Raw genomic sequence first — 16,375 nt, forward strand, 5'->3', positions numbered from 1 at the left:
ATACATACATTTGACTGAAAAGCCAAATATGAAAGTGTTAGCAATCGGTGAATTACAGTAAATAATAAATAAAGATTTCTTTATATTAATAAAATTTTTCTAAAATAGCAAAATACGGTGAATTAAGAATATTATTTCTTTGTCTTGTTCACAGTTCAGATATGCTAAGGCAGTGGATAGGTTGCCAAAAGAATAAAGAAGAACCTCTGAGATGGCTTGTGAGAGACAAGGTTTACAAAGTTTTACTTAACAGGCATGAGAACAGGGAAAATAGAGCTAACTGTGACTTGTCAGCAACGGAGGGTCCACAGAAGCATGCATGGGTCTACCAGAAGCCCATAGAGATCTGAGGCAAAATTCCATGAAGAGTGTATACTCAAAAGAGCATTGCATAGAAAAATCCATGAGGGATGTGTACTATACAACAGCACCACTGAACAAGTCCTTGAAGGGTGCTCACTTAACAACAGCACCTCTCAGGAGCTCCAGTGGTGATGGCCCGGGCAAGTATTTACCAAAAAGTAGTTGGAGTGTTCAGTGGTGGCTGTCTGGACTACAGTGCCCCACGGTGTCTTGTTCTGCATCCAGCTATTGCAGGGAGGGTGTTTTGTAGATTAAACTATGTTTTATAGATTAAACTGTGTTACCCTGCTTTGTGTCATTGTATGACCAGCATTTTAAGGAAGAGCTGACTTCGTATATGCCTAGGAAGGCAGGTTCTTCTACAGGTAATAATGGTTTGCTCAGTTTGCTGTTTCCCTCAGGTAATATTTGTCCAGCCATTCCATTTCCTATCCACTTACAGTGTTCCCTTGACTTAGCAAGAGTCTTGGAATGCAAAAGGGGTGTTTCGGGACATTATGCTAAATGCTCTATTTTTGTCAGGGATAAAAAATCTATTAAATCAGGATTCAGGGAAGTTAAGTAATTTGCCCAATGTCACAAAATTGGTACATGGATAGGAACAGATTCCCAGTTCTGGGTGTTCCGTCTACAAAGACCACAACCTTTCTCCTGAATTGTGCTGCTCCACACCATCAGTCCAGCAGCCTGTCTCTACCTTGAGGTTCATTATCAGGGCAAACACAGATAAAACAATAATGCTGTAGATAGAACAGAACAGTTCTAATGAAATCAGTTTGGCCAACACTGGAGAAATGCCACATAAACACTGAGATTTTAGGAGCTAAAGGGGAAGCAAGGACATCTGTTTTTATCACAGCAATGGCTTGATAAATGAATTCACCTTTTGAGTTGCTAGCAGGAAACAGCACAAGAGCACTGAGATGCAAGAGGACTGTTCCATTTGGTCAGGTTTGAGAAAGCCAGTTTTTCTTCATTTGTTTGTGTATTTGAATGTTACAGTAGCAACATCAGGAGAAAAAAACAAATTCTTAAAGTTCTTCAACATCTTCAAGAGTTAATAGTTGGACTAAATAAGAGCCAGCATTTTTGGATTACATACTATAAACCAGATATTTTCTAAGCATATTATCCATGTACACTCATTGGATCATCACCTATAGTGGGTAGTACTATTGTTCTCTCCATTTTCTTGATGAGCAAACCAAGACAGCAAAGATTAATTTGAATCTAGAAAGGAAAGAACAAGTTTTTGTTAGGGGCTGTAGGTCTGTAGGTCTATACACTAGCCTATTTTACACCATCCCAGAAAATAAAAGTGCATGTTTATGACTCTGAAGCAAAATATATCTCCAGTATTATAAGTTTATGATCTAGTAACACTTCTATCTACTCTGAACATAGCATGGTAGATCATTTGGGAATTAATTTAAAAAGCATCCTTCTCTATCAGTGAAGTAGAAAAAAGGATGAATAAGTTAGGAAAGTAGTGATACCTTAATTTGTTTTCATTTTGTACTTAGACAAAATGGAGCAGATACCTGGTCATTACTTCTGATAGTGCACGGTGATTGCTAATCAAGATTACACATCACAATGGATGAATTCTGAGATATGTAGTTCTGTGAATTTGTGATTTTTTTACATATGAACAAATCAAAATTGGGGTACAGCTTAAAGTTAGTTGATAGTAATGGCTCATTGGCAGAGATTTTATTTGTAAAGTAAATAAAATGATGGCATTTCTTGCAACTGATGTCATCTTAGAATTAATGGAAATACACACCTTCCTTCTCCCTTCCTTTCACCATAATCAAAGATTATTTCCTGTTAAAAACCTTTTTTATTCTAGCTGATTTTTTATGGCCATTGCATTATATTCATGGTATAATAATCATGTAATGGAGCTATGGAACTTGGATTACTTTTTAGATAATTGTTGTGATTGTTATCTAAAAAGCTCCTTGTGTTGAAGTCTTGATTGTCAGCTGATGAGCCTTTGAAGTAATTAGGCCATGAGGATTCTCACTTCATCAGTGGATTAATCCATTGATGAGATCATACTCCTCTAACCTTATTGGGAGATAGTGAAAAGAGGAGGTGAGGCCTAGCTCAAGGGAGTACGTGATAGGGGTATGAACTTCGGAACTGTGTTTGATTCCTGGTCCCTTTCTCTCACTGGGTCTTTTCCTTTCTCTCCGCTTCCTGGTTGCCATGAGGTGAATAGGTTTCCTCTGCCATGATATCTCCTCCTCACCACAGCCCTAAACACAATGGAGTTGGCTATATTAGTCAGTGGTTATTAAAGAAACAGATTTAATGCAAGATATACAAATATATAAGAATTTATGAGATTGGCTTATAATGGGCACTCAAAGAGTCAGGCGTAGAAAAGTGCAAAAGGAGTATCTGTGCTCTGGAGTTCTGAAAGATCTACTCAAAGGCCTGGAGTCAATGCCCCATGCAAATCCATATGAGGAGGCTGAAGGTCTGTGTGAGAAGGCTGAAATCTATTCTGGAGGCTGAAAAGTCTGCCCTGGAAGCCCAGGAGATGATATCCAAGGTGAAGGTGAAGACTAGAGCTCCCCTGAAAAAACAGAAGCAAGCCTTCTTTCTGATTCTCTTTTTATTCTATTCAGATAACAAGCCTATTAACGGTAGCCACTCACACCCAGGGTGGGTCTTCTGTCTTCAATAAATCCCCTCAGCCACACTCAGAAGTATGCCGATCCAATTTAGTTGGGTGTTTCTTACTCAAGTTGACACATTCAGTTAACTATTACATTGGCTGACCATATCAGAGATTGACTGAGATCTCTGAAACCATAAACCAACATAAATTTTTCCTCCTTTAAGTTGCTTTTTTGAGATATTTGGTCTCAGAAATGAAAGCTGACTGACACAGTAACAATAACATAGTAAGAAAGATGACATATATATTACTCCCCAATTTTAATTATACAGTACAATTGTGTATTGCATTTATGTATTACTCCCAAATCTATATTTTCACTTCTTTTAAGGCACTTGCTAAAAGTACAAGATCAGGGCTGGGGATTTAGCTCAGTGTTTCTGCCACCTTGCTCAAAAGCACAAGGTCCTGTGCTCAATCCCTGCACCCCCCCCCCCCAAAAAGTACAGGATCAATGTAAAAAATATTTATAAATATGGTATAAAATGCTGTAAATCTATCATTTTTTAAAAAATACTAATGTTGAGCCAAGATTTCTGGCACAAAAATGTAGGTGGGTGATTTACAAAGATTTGACACCTCTGAGAAGGAGCCAGTGTGGAGTACGATTGGACCCTTGGATCTTATTTTAACCAATGGGAATACAGGTGGAGCTATCTCATAGGCAGTTGGCTATACCAGTCTAAAAGAGAAGACTGGGCTTCAAATATGGACGTCAGTGACACCATTATATGGATGGAAATTGGATCTATTGCTGACAGAGATAGGGCAAGAAAGAGATTAGAACATAACCCAAGAAATCCTAACATACCCTTTTCTGAGGAAGAGAGGAAAAGCACTCCAAGCAACAGACACTGATTTTTATTTTTTTATTTTTATTTTTATGCTTATTTTTGGTACCAGGGATCGAACTCTGGTCCTTGCAGTTGTGCAGCAGGCAGCAAAACCACTAAGTTAAATCCCCGGCCCAGACACTGGTTTTTAAAACAGGTTAAAATATAGCTGATGACAATCTTACACAGGATTATTTTCCTCCACAATTCATGTGTGGATGTCAACTTCAGTTGAGAGTCAAAGATATCAAAATAATTTGAATAGTTGTAGAAATGCTCCTTTTCTATAATAATGTGACCTGATAGTATGTGCTTTACAAGTTAAAACACACTTTTACACATATAGTTCTATTTGTTAAGTACTGAAAATAAAAGAAAAAAGCCCTATGTGGTAGCTATTAGCATAGTTCTTACTCTATAGACAAGGACCTTGAGAATTAGGGAAGTTCAGTACTCATTCAGCTTCATCCCAGTGCTTCTGATCAACAACTCCATTTGTATAGCTCAGTGTACCTGCAGGCAAAAAAAGCCTCTCAGCTGCAGAGGACTTTGTATTTCAGACAGAAAAATGAGTCAGCAGCCAAGGGACTAAGAAACATTTCTTACTCTGAGAATGAATTAGTTGAATTTGCATTCAGGGATTTTGATGCTACAGAATTATCTTCCAATACTTGCTGATAGTAAATAGCTACTTAATAAATTTTTGTGATCCATGACTTAATAATATTTTAGCTTCTTTATATTAGTTTTTCTAAACATAAAATGGGACTCTGACTATCCTCAGCAAGTAACATGACTTTTCTTGGTTCATACTAACTTTTTTTGCCAGAAAGTACATAGTTCCTTATGAAAATAAAGAAAAAATATCAAGCCCTAGTTATTACTTTGTGTTGGAGGTAGAATGTTCTTTTGGCTTAAAATTAAAGCATAGGGGTATTATATTAGCTTTCAAGTTGCTCAATTTTGTTACCATGTTCTAAACATCAGTTACAAAGAACTAGTGACACTTTAGTTCAGAAGTCAATGCAATAGTACTGACATATTCTTGAAGTTTTTTATACATGGATGTGCAACTCATGACAGGAAAGATTCACCTCTAAAGGTCTCATATTAGCCCACCCTCAATCACAGAAGTACAAAACATTAACAACCCTGTGTCTTCTGCCTAAAAGCTTGTCTTGAGGATCAGTGACCTAATGGTTATGGAAATGAGTTATAAATGGCAAATTCTCCCATGGTAGGAGAGTATTCTTATTGTTTAATTGATACCAATCAGGTTTCTATTTCATTTAGGCAGGATCATCTTGCTACAAGCTGTCTTACCTTGTTAAATAAAACACTCTTCATGAAAAATGCTTTTTTAAATCCAGTTGGATTAAATGAATCCAGAATAATCCAACTTCAGTGAAAACAATATAAAGATTTAGGATTGGCTGTTACTAGGGAGAGCACCTTGGAATTTTGTTGAATGCTTGTGGTTACATAAGTGACTTCCTTTAAGTGGGGTCATTTATTTCTCCAGAGTTTTAACTGCTTAGTTCCTGTAGCAACACACATGCTCGAGTAATGACCCAGGCTACTATGACATGACTATTATGTGCCACATAAATTATTACTTCTTTTGTAAAATCAGGTTTCAATTTATTTGATATGTTACCCTAAGCAGTTCACTTTACCTTTGGTTTTGTTTTCTCATCTATAAAATGGGAATTATAATAATAATGCTTATACTGCAGTTACTACAAAGATATAAGGAATTATTTTTTAACTTTATTTTTTCTTCTCAAGTTTTTAGAAGTTTTGAAATGATTTGAATGCACTGTTACAAAATTATGAAAGAGAAAACATTTTATGTGGACTTCAAACTAGAATGAAAAAGGCAATGTGAGTTTGGTGTACAAGAGCATGAGTTTAATGAAACTCAGAAGCTATTAACAAATAAATAAGCAAATCTTCCATTAAAATTCTTACTCTATGTTATGTTTCTATTTTCATTATTTTGCACTGATCATTTTCTACATTCAAAACTTAGGTGGCAGATGTTAAGATTGATATTTTTGGGCAGGAAAATTCTACCAGATTTGATTTTTTTAATATTCATCTAATCAGGACAATTGGCAACTTGTGTGGTAACACATGAATAATTTTTTAAAAATTCAGAAACTGAGTTCTGAAGTTGCAAAACAAAATATCAAATCTACCTCTTTAATGTTACACAAAATGGTGCAAGAAACTAAAAAAGTACTGACTTGTGGACCATTTCTCTTCATAAAAGGGCAAGAACATTTATTTCTACAGCACAGAAGGTTGCACGGTGAATGAGCCTGTGGTTCTGGAGTCAATCCACCTAGATTTGAACATTTATATCTTTGCATACAAAAAAACAAGGTTCTTAAACTTCCCATCCAGTAATTAATTTTCCTATCTATGAGCAAAGGACATCAAAATACCTACCTCAAAGCTTTCCCCCCCCCCCCATTAACTTAATTGGTACATTTTAGGTATACAATACAGTTACATGCATCATTGGGAATCTTGTACCATTACATGAGTATCTTGGTTCTTAATTTTTTTTCCCCTTCCCTTGCCCTCCCTTCACCCCCTCTACCCTTCCCTATTTGCAAAGACCTTGTTTCCATTTTTTTTCCTCTTCTCATATTTTTTCCTTTCCCTTTTTTCCCTTCCCCTACCCCTCCCAATTCCCCTGCTCTTTTAGACCTTTTCTTCCTGTTACACAATATCAGTTGTACATTTTTTAAATTACAATATCAAGATCTAGGAGACATTACCACAGATTTTACAGAATTTAAAAGGATATAGAAAGCATATTACAAAAATCTTTTTTGAAATAAATTTGACAACTTCTAAGAAGTACCTTAGAAGACAAATTAATTTAACTCTGGAGGAAATATAAAATTTGAATAGCACCTATTAAAGAAAGTATTTATCATCTTCTTATGTCTACATTTTAATTGGGTTGTCTATTAATGAGCGCTAAGAATTCTTTATATATTCTGGTCATAGATTATATGCATTGTAAATATAGTCTGTTTAAGGACTACTTTTCATTTTAATGATGTCATTTAAAGTTCTAAATTTTGATAGAATCTCATCAATTTTCTTTCTTTTATACATCATGGTTTTTGTATCCTAGGTAGTTCTTGCCTACCCTGAATTCATAAATATTTTCCCTTATAATTTCTTCTTAAAGTTTTATACTTTTAGGCTTTCTTATTTAGGTTCATAGATCCCTTCAAGTTATTTTCATGTATGGAAATAAAGGGTTGAGGTTAATTTTTTATATGTGGATACCAGGGGTTCTAGTGCCGTTTGCTGAAGACACTATCTCTTCCTCCGCTCTTGAATTGAGTTTATATTCTATAAAATGCTAATGTTAAATAATCTTTCAAAACTCAGTGAACCATATATGTGTGGTTCTATTTCTAGATTCTCTGTTTTATTCAAATGATCTATATGTCTTTCCTTGTACCAACACTGCCTTGATTACTGTAGCTTTAGAAGAAGTCTTAAAATTAGGTACTAAATGTCTTCTGACACTGTTTTTGTTTTTGTTTTTGGCTTTTCTGGGTCCTTTGTACTCCTACATAACTTTAAAATTTCAGTATCCAGTTCTTCATTTATAGCAAGTATACACAGACCTGAATTTTTATATATACTTTGTGTTTTCTAATCCTGCTAAATTCAAGTACAAGTTCTAGGGGCTCCTAGAGATTTCTTAGTATTTTCTCTGTAGATGATCATTTCATCTACATATAAATATTTTGCTTCTGCCGTGCCAATCCTATCCTAGTTGTGTCATTATATTGCCAGACTATTTTGGTTTAGACTTATGTTTCAAAGTCTAATGGACAGATGAAAAGTAGGCATATATGCCCTTGTTCCCCACTTTAGGGAGAAAGCACTGTATCATCTCCGTTCATAGAAGGAGTTTTTGTTGGAAGTATGGAGTACATGTCTTTGATCTGTTGAGAAGGTTCTGTTCTACTTCTAGTGTCCTGATAGCTTTTACCATGAACAGCTGCAGAATTTAGTCCAATACTCTTTCTCCAACTAGTGACAGGATCATATGGCTTTCTCCTTACCTCTGTTAAAATGATTTCTTTTGGGGGTGGATCTGCCAATGCTGAACCAACACTGCCATCCCTATAACAAAACCACTTTCTACATACTGCCAGATCTGACTTCTAAGAGTTTGTTTTGTTAAACAAATTTCTATCTATGTTCATACTTTTTTCTTCTATTATCTTTATCCAGTTTTAGGATTAGCACAATGTTGATTTCCTAAAATGAGGGGAGAAGTGTTCCTTCTTTTTTCTGCTTTATTATTTGATATAATTTATCAGTTAAAATGTATATGAGCCTGCTGTTGTCATATAGGTGGGTTTTCAACCTACCTCAAAGCTTTTATGTGAGGAAAAAATGATAAAATAGCATATAGAAAAAGCTTAGCTTAGTTAACTCAAAAATCTCACTATCAGTTGTATGGCTAGACTTTTACCTGAAAAGATTGACTTAAACTTTGTCTGGTTTTTGCCTGTGACCCATAGGAATGAGTTACCAAGTAAATAAGTAAGCTGTGCCTCAATTATCCACAAGCATATAAAATGTAAATTTCACGGAGTAAAATATTTCTTGTGAATCCTTGTTCCAAAAGTTCTAAATTATTTGAGCTACCAGAGTTAAATCTGCAAGTATTTTGTGGCTTTCAAGGTAATGAAAAAGATAAGTTGTTAACTGCTACCTTAGCTTTGAGCATTAGAATGGACAGTACTTCCAACATTATATATTCTAGCCACTTTATATCCTCAAAAAGAAAATCAATTCCACAAAGTCTTGTGTAATTTTTCACCTTTGTTATACTACATGCCAATCCCCTTTTCTACAGATAGAAACAAGGAATTCAATAAGGAAATAATGCAGTGTGGTAAACCAAATTCATTTCACTTTGGTTCAATTCATATAGCTTTAAAGTCCTTGAATCTGAATGCTATTCTCCAACCCTGTATCTCCTCTTGAAGGATGAGAGTAATTCTCTCTCAAGTAGCCTCTGAAAGTTAAGAAAAAGAAACCAACAACCACAAAAACACTTCCTATGAATGCATTTAAAAGAAAAACTCCCTACTTGAATATTTTTATAGTCAGTTTTATCACAAGGCAAAAAAGGTGACTTTGACTTTGTGAGAACCAAGTTTGTGTTATACTAAAAGCAACATAAATTGGTAGTCTAAGAATCTTCAGCCATGACTGGCTGCTGTTCAAGGGGTGAATGCTTTCCTACCAACATGTAATACTCCATTAGTCTGAAAATAAAAAAAAAAAAACAAGATCAGAAATTATATTTGTGTAACACTAACATGCCCTCAGCTAAGGTTTACAGGGACAGGGCAGTGCAGAGAGGGAGCTGATTACTATTTGTTTTTCAATTCCAGTAGGGTAAGACTCCCTTGCCCTGCCTTGCCTAGATTTTGTTTTTAATTTGGCATTGAAAATCTCAAATCCCAAGATTCATCAAGCCTGGGTAAACCAAGATGGTTGGTTATTTTACTCCCTCAGCCAAGTTAATCTTACTTTTATCTGTAGTTTTTCCTCCAGAAAATACTTTCTTCTGTTATTATGTTTGCCTTGACTTCCTATGGGAAAATCCCAAATCACTCAAGTCATTTCCCTTCTTGAGTCTAAGGTATGCAAATGACCTTGCCATTTATATCCCTTAATCTTCATTCATCTATCAAAGCTCATTTTGACATCTCCATTTCTGACAAGTCTTCCTAAGTCTTTGGAGATCATCCCTACTCTTCTTCCTCCCAAGCTCCTTAATCCTTTAGTATGTGTGCTACACATTTATGGGCTTTATTATACTTGATTTCCATAATTTTATATCTTCTTATTATTCATCAAATGACCAATATTTGTTCAGCATCTACTATGAGCTAAGCACTGTTCTAAGTATTGGTTAAAAAGTAGTTAAGAAGTCAGGAACAACTCATACTTATGGACAGGGGTCCATGCAGGGTTCTTTAGGGAGGACAGGACCCTTAGTTTCGAGCTTGCTGGACCACATAGAGAACTTTGGCTTAAAAAAAAGATTATAAACATTTAAAGATACAGACTCTGTCATATATTTCAGTAGTATTCTCTACAGTGTCAAAGCAGTTGTACATTTTAGGCAACTCTTAAATACTTGTTAACTTCATTAATTAAAATACATGGTAGTAGAATTGTTCACATTAAGGAACAATAGACAAAGCAAATGAAATAAAGATGGTATATAGGGATTATTGAAGGATCCCTTTAAAATGCGACCATACAAATATTCACCCTCACTGTGTATCATGGACATGATATGTATGTGAAAGCTAAATAAGGGAAGAATGAAGTTGGAATTTTGGAAAACACTCCTTATGGTAAAAATACACATTTTTTTCTGTACCCAATTCAAAGTAGTTAACATGGGAGTACCTGAGCTTGCACTGCTTTCCCTCTTTAACCTGAAAAAATTATTATTTCTTTTCAATTTTCTCATGTTTCAAATGGGGGTCTATGCTGGTATCTCCTGGTCTGCCTCCTTCTGCACCCTTTTCCCCACTGCTGTGGCTTTGGGAGCTGAGCTCCTGGGCTGCATCAATGGGCTCTTGGCTGTGCATTCTCAAGGGGCTCAGCCAGTGGGGAGAAAGCAGGAGAAAAGGGGTGTGACTCTCATTAAATTTCCTTACACTCCTGACTCCATCCTCTGAGCAGCTTCTCCTGCTTCTAATAAATGCTCTTTTCCTGACAGTTAAGCTAGAACTTCTCGCTTCTTCCTTGCTGCTTCTAATCCCAGAGCACTATATTCTCCCTCTGTTGGTTCCCACTAACACTGCTCAAAAGTCTGTAAATAACTCCTTTATTAAATTTTCTACAAATTACCTAGTTTAGCCATGCCATGTCTTTCTGTCAATACAGAGGACAATCATATTTACCTCTTGCTATTGTAAACACTAACTTAAACTATGTGAACTTTCTAACACAATCCTTAGTATAAAGTATGTCAGGTAAATACAGCTTTTTCAATGTTCTCCTCCATCTACTCTGGTCTGTTTTAAGACATGGTGCTAATTAATGCTTTTACAGAATCTGCACTTATTGTGACTTTTCACAGGTTAATAAATTACTTCTCAAAGAGGCCTTTATTATTATAAAATACTGTTCATGTAAAATTAAGAAAATGTGTCTTCCAAAAGGCATGGCAATATATAGAAAAGTGTACTTCAAGTATGATTGTTTCAGCTAGAGTTGAATGTGTGCTTTATAATTATCTGCTCTTGCTCCTCTCTGAACACATATGTACTTAGTCTATGAAAGAACTAATGGAACAGATAGAAGTTGTAATGTCAAATTTATTTGACACAAATAGCACCTTTGTGGACAAAATATTGTGTATAAAATTCTGTTTTGGAAATGGTACATTATATTTCTAACTCAAGTTTCTTATTAATTGTGTGGCAGGAAGATAAACTGAGGGTAACAGATGAGCTGCTGAGAGATGATTGAGTCTCCTTTTCTGTAGATTGATCATGGAAGATGCAAGACATTCTCTCTTTGCAGTAGGGGTGCTAGGCCTGTGAATTTTTTTGTCCAGGAATCTTTACTTTCCTCATCTACTTAAGGCACTTAACAGCCAGAAGTAAGCAGCTGTTGAGGGTGCACTGGAGAAAATTTCCTGAAAAGGTTTGTTACTAAAGGCACAGAAAAGGCCATGTTGACCTGAAAAAAGAGCAGCCTCGGGAATCATGAATGATGAGTGAGATGCTCAGACTCCAACATTTTCTATCCAATATGTATTCCAACATTCTGGTGAAGCCCAAGGTGCAAGAAGGAGAAATTCCCTCTCCTCTGTCCTGCTAAAAGAGTTGATAATGGAATTTATGATCTTTGTAGTATGTGGAGACATGGATCAAACTTAATTTTAAATTGAAAAATGATAAAACTTTGTTCTGGAGTTTAATTACTATTAAAATGTCTTAAATAACAAACTTTAAAATATTTTCCCATCTCTTATTTGAAAAGGGTCATATACTTCAATTCTCCTTATAACTCATACACTCCTTCTAAATCAGTAAAGGAGAGGAAACTATCATGTCACATAACTTTCTGGAGGAGCTTTTTGATTTCTGACTTAGTGTGTGGTAATTTCATAATTTTTGAGCAAAACTATGGTTAAATTAGGAGAAAGCAAGTAAGTGTTCAGGCCCAGAATAGTAATTGTTGAAATATTATATATTTAGAAAGAACCCTAGACTTAAGTCACATGAATTATATGTTAATCCTGGATTTGTTTCTAATTAGTATGATGTTAAGTGAGTTAAAGTTGACTCAACTGTTGGCCTTTGTTCCTTTATGTACAAACTAAGAAAAAACTAGACAATCTTTAAATTCCCTTGAAAGCCTCCTATTCTATGTCTCTCATTCTATATTTACAATTAAATGACCTTCTTAAATTTTTCTTTAGGCATTTACTTCTCCCTAGCATATCCCTGAACTGATTACACTCTCCTATGAATCTTTAAAGCAGTTATTGGTGAACAGAGTAGGCAGGTAGTTAACCAAGCACCGCTTTGTGTTACTCATCACTGATGTTTTATATAATCACCACCTACCTACCATGTTTATACGTCTGATTTCCTAGACTAATTTGGAGCCCCCTCGATGATGAAGATAAAGATGATGTCTTTTTTTGACTAAATTAGAATAGGTAAACCTAAAAATATTTTAATGGACCTTGTTGATATATGTAAAAAGATTATGTTAATAAATGACATCATGATTTCATTTATACTTTGTCATTTTCCCCAATATTTGTAATGGTATCAGGTGTTCTGTGGAGCTTCAAACAGATGACTGCACTTTTCAGGGATCTAATTTCTTATCTGTAAAAAGAATGGATTTTGCTACCTTATCTCCAAGATCCCTTCCTAGTATTTGCTTTTTTAAAAATTCTATGGAAATTCAGAACACAGATACTTATTAAGATTCTCATTCTTCTTTCTTTCTTTCTTTCTTTCTTTCTTTCTTTCTTTCTTTCTTTCTTTCTTTCTTTCTTTCTTTCTTTCTTTCTTTCTGGCTCTGAGATGTAAGACCAGCAGACTACAGTGAAGTAGCTTCAGAAAGCCACACTGCTACCTGGAGCAGGTAGCCCTCACAGTTCCTGAGCTGTGCGGGATTGTACTTTCTCTTCTCACTGCAGCAGCTCTGCACTGTTGCCAGTCTTCTGGGATCCACTGTCAAGGGCCGCTCTGCCCTCTATCCTCAAAACCAGTTTATCAGTTGCCTCACTTTCACCAACTCAGAACCCCATTGGAACGTTTAACATCTGAACTCCACATAGTTATGTCAGGACTTAATTATAAAATTGTTACCACAAATTATAATAGTTTTATAAGAGCAGTAATTTTTAAAAATAAAAACATAATAATTACTCATTGATTCTTCAAAGTTTAAAAAAAGAGGTAAGGCACATAATCCTTACCCAATGATAGCAATCTGAAACCTGTAGCTGAATAAGTACTTTGAGTGAAATGTGAGGAATATTGCTCAGTATTTCTCTTTTTTTTCTCATAATTAGAATCTGTTTATTCTACAGATATCTTCTATGAGCTGGGAATACAAAACGTATACTTTACCAAAAGATAAGAATTTGATATGAAACACCTTAGTAATATTCCTGGTGAATTAAATGAATTGATAATTATCTAAAAATGTTGATAGTTTTCAAATTTAAAAGTAGAGTTTAAAAATATAAATAACTATAATTTTATGATAAGGCTATAATTGTATCCTCATTATAAAACAAAGTAAACAAGAAAGAAACATAGAAAAGTTTCTGTGTAAGAGATTGTAAGATATATTATAAGTAAGTAATATTAACTTTTATGAGAAAATCTTTGGTAAAGTCCAGGCTTTGGAATCAGATAACCCTGAGCTTTAAGTCCCAGTTCAACATCTTACTAGTTGATATTCTTCAGGTGAAATACTTATCTCTCCTCAACCTATTATTTTTCTTCTTAATAAAATAAGGTTAATAATATTACCATGTTCTGCTATTGAGGATTAAATGCAATAATATAAATAAAGTGCATACCATAGTATGAGTACTAAAAAAAGAGTAGCTGTCATTAATAGAATCATATTTACGTTGTGGACAGAAAGCATTATTTTCTTTACATTCACTTGGAGTATGTTAATTTTTATGAAGTGCCTTATTGAGATTGATTACTTATAATGTTGAAAACCTCATGTGTAGGAATGAGTTAAACTATTTTTTTCTTTTAATTTAAGAACAATCAATACTGCCATTGGGAATATTTAATTCTTCTTGAGGGAACCTGAGGAAATCAATACCATTTCTTAGACGCTGCATAAAGTTGAAATTAAAGCTAACCTCAACATGGTGAGTCAGACAAAGACAGTAAGGCTCAGGCTAGAAAAATTTCTCACTCAATTGGAGATAGTCCCCAGAAATATGCAAGATTAGACATCCTACCATATTTGGAACTGTGGATTTGAATAAGGGTTGCATGAAGGTGATAATGAATCCCCAGAGGTTGTCCTTAATCTTTCTATCAAAACCTGAGTGAATTTTTTCAGCATGAATCTTTGTAGAGATAATGATGATGGTAGAAATATAATGTCTTTTGATTTTTAGGTTATTTTTGAGACAAGGTCTGGTCTTGAACTTACTGTGTAGCCCCTACTTTGACCTTGAACTTACAGTTGTAACCCAGGCTAGCCTCAACTTACAATTCTCCTTCCTCGGCCTCCTGAGTGCTGAGACTATAGGCATGTGCCATTATACCCAGCTTATTGTTATTTTTGATATCAACAAAATCATTGTTATTAATTAATACTTAAGTTTCCTTGTTCCTGGCTATCTTTTGGCCAAATAATTAAATTATGGAGCTGATGCAGTCATGGACTGATAAGAGCAAAGTAAATAATAGATGAACTATATGTATACAAACAACATTGTGAATGCTAGTAATTATTAGATGAACATAGGGCAGCAAAACCTCTATCTAAACAGTGACGTGAGGCAGCACAAAGAAAGATGAATATCCAAGCAGCACTTTAGGAGTTTTCATCCCAGTTACCTCGCCAATGCTCTGTGACTGTGGACAGCCACTTACCTTCACTGGGGCTTAGCAGCTTTGGGCCTGCTCTACATTCTAATATGGTGAGTGTTCACATTCACTATTTTTTTGTCCCTTTCCTTTCTATAAAGTACAATCTGCCTTTTAACATCTTCATATCAACTCCTAACCCCAGATTCAAGTGTAAATGGAGAAGGCTTTCCTCTTTTCCTGTTTTCTCAACAAAAGCCACAATATTCTAACTTCTGGATAATCACTTGATTTTAAGTCTTCTGTTGCTCTTCAGTTACAAAGATCCCTGGGAACAGGTGCATTTTGAAGTTAGAGATGCAGGTTTCAGTACAACTGTACAAGGGAGGAAGCAGCCAGCTTTATGTTACAGTCATCTGATGTTCTGTGGTAGACTACCAGCTGCTTCCCGATGCCTTTCATCCCATTCTTCTTTCTTTGTAACAAAATTCCTCATTTTTAGCCAAACATATGTTCTGTGAAAAAAGACGTTTCCTATCCTCCTTTAGAACATTTATTATCATAAGACTGAGTAGTAGGCACCAGAATATAAGAGCAGTGATGTATACTTATAAAGGGATGAGGTATTGCCCATCTGATCTTTTCTTCCTTCTTGCTGACTAGACTGTGGCCATAAGAGCTAGAGCTTCAATAACCTTTTGGTCCCTCTGGGAAAGATTCCTAGATGGTGGCCTGGTGTCAAACCAAATCAAAGTGCTCTGATGCTGCTTTGACTTTAGGGAGATCATCGGCTCCACTTCTGTTTATTAGACTTCTGAGTGTATTTTATTTTCCTTCTTCTACCCACCTAAATATTCAACTAAAGCACTATGAGTAGGACAGCAATAAGTTTCCAAAGACCTTTTACGTTTCTACAATTTTAAACTCAATTTCCACGGATCCTGTCACAAATAGGACATATTTAAAAACCAAGGATGTATATAATTTTTAGTAAAAGATTGATAAGGGATACATTTCCCAAACAACAGTAAATACATAAATTGAATATATTGATAGTATTTAAATATGTTTTATATTGGACTCTGAATCTTAAGAACTTTGATGATTTCCAAAATTACATTGTTCTGAGAAAGCCAACCCTAATTAACTGTGAAATATTAAATGACAAATAATTCTACACATGTAAGTGTATTATTTCACTGCTATTTCTCTTAAAAAATAACTTTTATAAAAAATGTACCATTAGATTGTCTTAATTTAAAAATTTCAGAATTCTTGTAGGAATGTGTCATCATGAAACATATTGATATGTGATTATCTTTTATTTTTTAATTTTATTAGCTATTTTAAATTAAATTTTTCTAATATCA

This window comes from Heterocephalus glaber, unplaced genomic scaffold (assembly GCF_053883595.1).
Source record: "Heterocephalus glaber isolate CG9 unplaced genomic scaffold, H.glaber_assembly_v1.0 deba00001538, whole genome shotgun sequence".
Taxonomy (NCBI): Eukaryota; Metazoa; Chordata; class Mammalia; order Rodentia; family Bathyergidae; genus Heterocephalus; species Heterocephalus glaber.